Here is an 8,658-nt window from a genome sequence, read left to right as displayed (position 1 = left end):
CCCTCCCAAGCCTCCACCACCAGAGACCCCAACTGCCTCCCCCTCGCCTCATCCCCGGAGACTCCAACATCCTCCCCTCACACACACCACCCCTCAGACCCCAACTTCCTCCCCCTCATGCCCCCTGCCCACTCAGATGTCAACCTCCCCCCTCGCACACCCTGCTCCCCTCCCTCTCAGACCCCCAACCTCCCCCTTTCACACAAATGCCTCTCCTTCTTTCCCCTCATCCCTCCCCAGTTCACCCTGTACCTTTTTCCTTTCACCCCTTTCCCTCTGCACCCCATTTCCACACCTCCATTCCCCTCACTCCTTCCCTCCTGCGCTCTGCACCCTCTCCCCTGGAACACCCCTTCTCGCCTTCCCCTGCATCCTCTTTTCTCATCAACCCTCACCCCTTTCCCTCTGCAGGTTTCAGCTGGGCTGGACTCCGTGCTGCCCCCAGTCTCCAGTGGCACCTTCCTTGGGAGGGGGGGGGGGGTGTAGCACTTGGCAGATGTTCCCTTATCACAGCATCCCCTGGACACCAGCAAAGTAGTATTTGCATAGAAAGACCCTGGAGTGTGTAGGGAGCTGGGGAGGGAAATGGAGTCAATGCTCAGACTCTAGGCCCTGAGCTGTCTCTGCTGTGTGTTAAGAAAAGAATCTCTCTCTGCCAGTATTTAGCGTTAGTGGTCCATGTATTGGTAGTGCTCTCTGATGACAATGTCTGGAGGTGGAAATTGGGGATGGAGGCAGACTGCCAGTGGTACATGGTGGGAGATGGGAAATACCTAGCTGTAGTAACAGTGTGGGAGGTGAGGAATGCCTACTGGTGGTTATACTGAAGGGAGGGAGGTAATTATGCTGCTGTTGGGATGCCCACACATTTGACTGTCACAAGAAAACAAATGGACTCCTACAAAACTTTTAAAGAAAGAAAACAGATTAATCGCAAGACAGACCCGTATCTCATGGAATTACGAGGAACCACGGCTGTGTTTGGTGGAATGACAACTTTCTCTGTGGAGAGATGTGCCAGCAGCACCGGCTGCGAATGTTTGTCAGCAAAGTGACTCGCATCCCAACTAATATTCCCCACCCAGATGCATAACCAGTTCAGGGCAGACTCCTTCAGGCCAATGCCGCACTGCAGTGGAAAGGCAAGGAATGACAGGTGTTGTCCCTGGAATGACAGGTGTTTTCTATGGTTTATCACAGTTTAAATATTTCATCCAACATGTAAGAGTTCTAATTTATACTTTAAGTACTGGCAGAATGGTTTATTAATGGTATTGACTGTAAATCAGTTTGTTTTGTTGATAATTTCTCTTGATCGTAAATATTGATGGTTATTGATTTTGGCTGGAAACAGAGGAGTCTCTATTATAACTCAGACTCTTTTCATTGCACATTGCAGCATCTCTAGTTAAGTAGTTTGTTGTTAAGCTTTGTTTGCCTTGAAATTTACAGTTTGTTTCCTTTCTGAACATTCGAGTGAATCTGTTACCATATATGAACAAAGGGCATTTTACCTCTCTGATTTTTATGGACATGATTGAGTGGATATTGAGTGATTGATAATGTGGGTTCAAATCAAGATTATTCTTGATAGCTGGGGGTCAAAACTCAGACACAGCCTCTATATTGCACTGTGACAGCATCCCTTATTAAGGTGGTGAATGTACAGATTTCAGATCCTCACCTAATTCCAGTTCTAAGCCCCCTCTTCCCAATCTATCAGACATTAATGATTTCCTCGCCATCCACCTTATGGTCCAGCAGCCAGAGTTGTTTTCAAAGTGAGATGGCTTGGCCCATACCTCCTTCAAAAAAACCCCACATCTTAACTGAGGAGAGACCACAGTGCACCCTGATCACCATCACCAGCAGCCAAAGCCTCTTACCAGGGGAGTCTGTAAGCAGATCAGCAGGCTTTTGGAGAACCCAAACTTTCAAGTTAAACTCAACATTTTATTCATAAGGAACGCTACTGAGCAGTTTAAGATGGGAAATGAAGAAGAAACCTGTATTAACTTGAAACTGCAAGAGGAATTCAGGTATGTAGAGTATTATTAGAGTTTGAGGACAACTCTTGCTCTGATTCACACGCAGAAATTCCACTGAGCGCAATGGTAATGTACAGGGTGTGTGAGGCAACACAATTTAGCCAGAATCAGGCCTGCTTGTGTGGTGTTCTGGTCTTCCGCCATACATTCCTGTTCCCTTTATAATCAACTGGTGTCTGATTATTCAGACAGAAAGAAACTGAGTTTAAACCTTGCTTAAGATCTGTGATGCAAGGTGCCGCTCTGCTTTCAAAAGGGCAGGGTGGAGGTTATTGTATCGCAGTAAGGAAAAGAAGGTTTGCTGTATTCTGTATTGCAGCCAGCTGTAATTGCAAAAATTGTGCATTGTGGTTTGTTTCTGAACTGGACCCTCATTATAATGGAAGCATACTAGAAGTTAAGTTCAGTCTTACTATAAGGGAGCAAGGTTTTAGTTGAGAAGCAAGTATGTATAAGCATAATAAATGCTTCTGAAGCCATGGAATACCCAAGGGTGTGATGTTTTCTTAACCAAATGTTTGTCCTCCCACAACTCCAATCCCTGTAACTCTGCCTACTTCATCCTCCATAATGTTGGCTTTGTCTGACATAGCCTTGATGACCCCTCTGCTGAAATTACCATCTCTGGCTTCATTTCTTCTAACCTAAACTACTATAGTTCCCTCTTTTTTGATGCCCCCAAGCTTCAGGTCAACAGACTCCAGCATGTGCAGAATGCTGCAGTGTTCTTGCCTGCTGAAGAACTATCACTACATCGTACCCAGCCTCAAACACCTTCCCTGACTCCTGTTCATTTCAGGATACAGTTTAAAATTGCTCTTCTGACAGGCCTCCATGGAGCTGCCCTAGTTGAGCTCCAAAATCTTGTCTCTTTCTACTTCTTGCTATCTCCACCCATCTTACCCTGGCTTCATCTCTTTCCTCTCCCACAGGCTCACCATTGGCAGTGTAAGAGCTATCAACGCTGTCGCTCCTGCTGTCTGGAACAGCCTTTTGCTGCTTCATTAACTCTTCTCCATCTCATTTCAAATTCCATGTAGACATCTGTTTTTCTCATGCCCATGCCGCTCAGTATCTGTCTCCCTCTGCTGCTACTAATTATGTAATTCTGCGAAGAATTTTGAGATCGTTTGTATGAAATAAACTGTACAAAATAACGTATTATTTCTACTGTAATATTGTATTGTGGGAGGTTTTCTTATCAGGTATTTATGAATTTTTAAAATATATTTTTGCAGTTCTCTTCCCTCTAGAGCTCAGGTGGCCCCCATCATGGAGCATCTTCCTTGCATGTCTCCCCCCCCCCTTTGGAAGAAGCAAGGAGACTCTTAATAGAATGACAGAATCATAATATTTGGCAATGGAAAAGATCTGTTCCCCTTAGGTCACATCCTTGAATAGCAGGAGCAATAATGATGTTGTAATAATTGGGGCCTAACAGGCCTACTTTAATTGTTAGTCTAATGGTGAAAAGTAGGTAAAAGTTTGTGGATTGTCACGATGATCTGTTAGATACAATTGTTTAAGAAGAGGTGTAAGAAGGAGTCAGAAAAACTGAATTAATGTAAACAGAAAGGGTTTACTGATACCACACAAGGAGTATAGCTGGTGAACAAAGGGAGTAGAGTACTGGACCAGAATCGGTGCTATGGACATTAGGTCTAATTGGTGGGCAAAATAATGAGAGGATGGGCCATTCCACCAATTGCCTTTTGGGGGGCCCTTCAAAAGAGACACTGGGGGAGGAAAAAAGACAACTTTTTACCATCACCACAGCTGTGGCAGAAGGATTGTTGCCAGAACACCAGACCTTGATAGTCCAGTGGGAACACTTGACCATCATCGCTGCACCAGCGACGACCCAGCCTGATAGGCGTGAAACCTGCTCTGTCTTCCCCTTGTGTGCTCCTTTCTGTTCCCCACTATCTTCCTCCTGTCCTCTCTCTCTCTCTCTCTCTCTCTCTCTCTCTCTCCTGGCTTTTCACTTGATCCTGACATCAACTGTACTTCACGGCCCCAGCACGGAGAGCTGAGACAGCCCATTCAGCTCTGCTCAGTCTGAGAAGGACCAGTAAAGAGAGGGACCTGACCAGATGTCCCTGACCAGGAGGTGAGTCGGGGTTCAGACTGCCGGCTGTCATGGCTTGCCTGCCAGCCCAAAGCATCTATCCATGACTGACCAGCCGCCTTGTGTCCTGAGAACAACAAAAGCCATATTACCTCCATCTTTACTATCCTATCTCTTCTCTCCCTTCTGGGTCTATGTGTTTTATCTAAAGCAGCAAAGTGACTATCATTCCAGTCACAGAATTGAACAACAGAACTAATCCTTTCTTCCCCACCAACAAGGTCTGCTTGACTGAATAAGAGACTTTAACCAATATTCACTGTCTCCAAAAAGGGACTTTGATAGGTTTTAATTGTTTGTTTCGCATAATTACTCAATTTCAGTTTCAATGCTCTTTGCCTCATTTTAATTCTTTTCCATGTATGTGTTTCAATCAATACATTTCTAACCTTTAGCAAGAATTTCCTAATGTGTTTGCCAGGGTACTAAGCAGGCTGAGGTCTCTGTTGACCAAACCCCAAACCTTGTTTAAAACTGTTTAATGTTGGAACGTTTCAGGGTAATGTTAACACCTTTGACTCCTTGGGCTCTTTATTCCATCTAAATTAACACAACAGACAGACCCCAATCCATTTCCTACATTGCTCCCTATAGTAATTTATACTGGAAAATGCACCCGTACATTTTAAATGTTCTAAATGATGGGACCTCTACTTATTTAAACGTTTTAGCTTGAATACTGGCCCTTAGTTTGCTAATTACTCCCCTCCCCACAATGTAATACAGGGGCCACAAGGACTCCTCGTTGTTTTTGCGGATACAGACTAACACGGCTACCACTCTGAAACCTAACACCCATATGGTGTTTTAAAATTGGGTCTCAACACGTATGAAGTATTTTAAGGTGAGTTGTGCTAAAGGCAGTTTTCAGCAATACATTTTATGTCTGTTTTTTTTTTACAGAAGCTATATCTGTAATTCTGCTTGTGCAGCTGGGTTTACTATCAAGACTGCTGCTGGGTTTGGTTTCTCTGTGAACGTTTTGTATATTGTACATCTTGTGAGTGCACACTTCAGAAAATCTTGACATTTAACAGTGGAAGGCTTAGGGGTCTGTCAGTGGCTTAAAGCCAGCCATATGGGGCCTGAAAGATGATGAACACATCTTATAAGGGGATAAATAACCTCTGCTTCTATTAATGTAAACAGCAACAAAACCTTTTCATTCACAAACAGCAAAATATAAGGGCATCTGGGAAAGCCAGAGGAAAAACTCTTTAATGAACAAGATACTTCTATGGTTAGTACTGCAGGTGGAAGGCAAGATTTTTATATAGTGCTTACCCTCTATGCATGTTTTCCATTTCTAGGGCTTCATCCTGCAGGGTGCTGAGCATTCTGGCCTTAACTAGCAAAGCATTCCAGCATGTGCATAGTCCTGTTAGCTTTGTTAGGACTACTCATGTGCCTAAAATTAAGCATGTGCTTAAATGTTTTGCTGGATCAGGGCCAGAGTGGTTAGCATCCTGCGGGATTGCACCCCTGAAGTGCTGTACAAATGTTAAGTAATTGTAGCATCTCGTATTAATTTGCAGCATTTTGAGTCTGATTCTGTGAAATGCTAAGCACCCCTAACTACTTGTAAAAAGCTTGTTGGAAATGCAAACCCCTGCACAAGAGCTAATCACTGCATAAAATCTTGCTTCCCACTGTGAGAGCTAAGCCTAGAAGTTCCTTTCTCATTCAAGAGTTTCTCAGACTTTCTCAGATGTCTTATATTTTGTTTGGGAACAAAAGGGTTTTTTAATCTCAAATTGCACAAATGCACCCCCTGCCCCAATGTCAGAAAAGGAATGCAGGATTGTGTATAAACAATGCTTTCAAATGAAGCTAGAATAAGCAGGTTTGATGGTGAAGACCAAGACTTGGTCAGTTTCTGACCAAAATCCTGTCAAAATTAATTGCCTTCTGATGACTATAAACTCCCCTGGAGAACAATATCTATTAACTACACACTGGCAGTTCTAATCATTTGAACAGAACAGGTTACACTTATTTAGTATGGAAAATCAGTTGAGAAGCCAACCAAACACACTGACCTTGAATCTGACTTTACCTTTGTATTGTATCCTTCACTTACTTCACCAGAAAGGTGCTTATCCCATAAGCAAAAGCCTCCTGTGAAAAATACAGCTGAAGAATACTCTGTAAATCTCCTGGAAGCACAACAAGCAGATACCATAATGTGCTGCAGAGTAGTTGCATAACTGCATGTGCTACTGTGGTGTACTGTAGTCAGTGGTTAAATGCAGCTGAGAAATGAGATACACAAGACAGATTAACATTGAAATTGACTATTTTATCTCTCTAATCTATAGAATATCCAAAATATCAGGAACTTTAACTCAGTGACATTTTAGTTGGCTATAAGACAAGATGCTCAGTCTGAACGAAGCAGACGACTTTGTTATATTTTCACTCCTTTTTGTACTGACAAGGCTTCAGAAGAGAAAAAACTTCCTTGAAACCAGACAATGGTGGTGCCTCTTTTGCTTGAACATAGAGTTTATTCAGACTATTTGGGGTGAAAGTATAAGGAGTTGCCATTTTAGGGGTCTGTTTGCCCTTTAATCATATTTACACTACCAAAAGTGACTGCGGTGGAGCACCAGATTGCAGCATGGTAGTGCCAAACATGGGTTAAAATCTTTGGTTTTGTAGTGTAGTTGGGAATGACTTCTGTTTTAACTCTATTCCTGAGCTGTATTTCAGCCTTGGTAAAGTTCAACATGGCTTGGTCCTGTTTACTTAAATCACAATGGGGAACTACTGTATTGCAATCTATTCCCCCATCATGGTAATTTCTACAGAGTAGACAGGACCTTAAAATTAACCATGCTCATCAAGAAATCCCATTAGCTGCTAGGGGCGGTTTATGATTCCAGAACATTTTTTAAATTGAGATTTTATTGAGTATGGAACAATATGTATAGAATAAGCCTTGCAAATTTCTAGTTGCTACAAATGCAGGGCAAATAACTTGTTTAGGTGGGTAAATAAAATATAATTTGTTTATTATCATAAATGATCATGGTAGAAGACATGTGAATAGATTTTCTGTCTGGGCTAGTAAATGTTCATGTTTCAGAGTGGTAGCCGTGTTAGTCTGTATCAGCAAAAAAGAACGAGGAGTCCTTGTGGTACCTTAGAGACTAACAAATTTATTTGGGCATAAGCTTTCATGGGCTAAAACTCACTTCATCGGATGCAACATGTTCATGGTAATTTTGCAAGTTCATATAAAATAAAAGAAACCAATACCCAGCACTCTGATACCAATAGGAAAAGATGCTGAGAGTCAGATTTTAGACCTGTGAATGCAAGAAGGTACTAGCATAATATTCATGTGTGCAATCACCATGGCTGCATAGTCATTTACTGTGATTGCATGCACATTTATGGTAACTGCAGCTGTAAAACACACACACATTTTTGCCTGTGCAATCTTAAAAATGTTGGCCCTTGATTGTTTATTAGTCATGAAATAGCATATTTAAAATGAGAATAGATGTTGCAGACAGAGATTTCATACAGTGTTCTGCCAAATTTGACATACCCAGGTTTCTGGAGGAGCTAACTTGAGAGTCAATTAGTTGTCTTGAGTAAGGAGCTGCCTGGCATGTTTAATCACAATGAAGTGAGAGGATGGTGCAGATTTATTTTACATGACCTCATCCCCACTTATATTTGCTAAAGCAGAGTGATTCCCAGTGGAAGTGGCTAATCTGTACTATTTCTCTTGGATAATTAAAGGTATACCATCCACCTTTAAAAAAACAATTTCAGTGTAATTACAGCTCCACACCTGTGCCTTAGTCCTCTTCCCAGTTTTTGTTTTTGTGCAATTATATTTTTAATAAAGTTTTCCACTCTGCTCTGTGAAACACCTGTGGAAATAACAGGAGATAATGACTGACTGTAGAGGGAAACAATTAAACTAACCATATACAAAGTGCTGTCAAATGGTCAAAGTAAACTGAAAAAATAAAGAAGACCCTAAAGTTATATACAACAATGGCAGGTTTTAAAAAAACCATATAAATGTAATTTTAAGTTGATAGTGTCCCTTTTAACTATGAAGTATGAGGGATAGGTCTTTGCCTTGCCATGCCCTGTCCCATGCATGATGCTGGTGATTTCTGTGTAAATATGAAGACTTATGACAGTGAGAAATAAGAAGTAATAGAATAGGAAAAATGGTTAATGAAATTGTGCATGTATTAGATCAGATTGAAAGTAAAAATTGTTAAAATCAAATGATAGTTTCAGTGCTAAAAAGAAATATTGGAATTTAGGTTTTTGTTTATTCATCCGTTCAATACCCCTGCTACAGTCTCTGGGTGCATGAACAATAACCGTTTTAAAACACAAACCATTTCTAGGGATATGATGTTTTAGACAATGAAAGCTTTGCTGAATCCTTTTAACACAAACAAAACAACAGCAGCTTGGGTCGGTGGGGATTTGTCTGGCTCATTATAT

Source organism: Terrapene carolina, unplaced genomic scaffold (assembly GCF_002925995.2).
Source record: "Terrapene carolina triunguis isolate 2854851 unplaced genomic scaffold, T_m_triunguis-2.0 Scaffold93, whole genome shotgun sequence".
Classification (NCBI taxonomy): domain Eukaryota; kingdom Metazoa; phylum Chordata; order Testudines; family Emydidae; genus Terrapene; species Terrapene triunguis.
Note: the sequence above shows the minus strand (reverse complement) of the source record.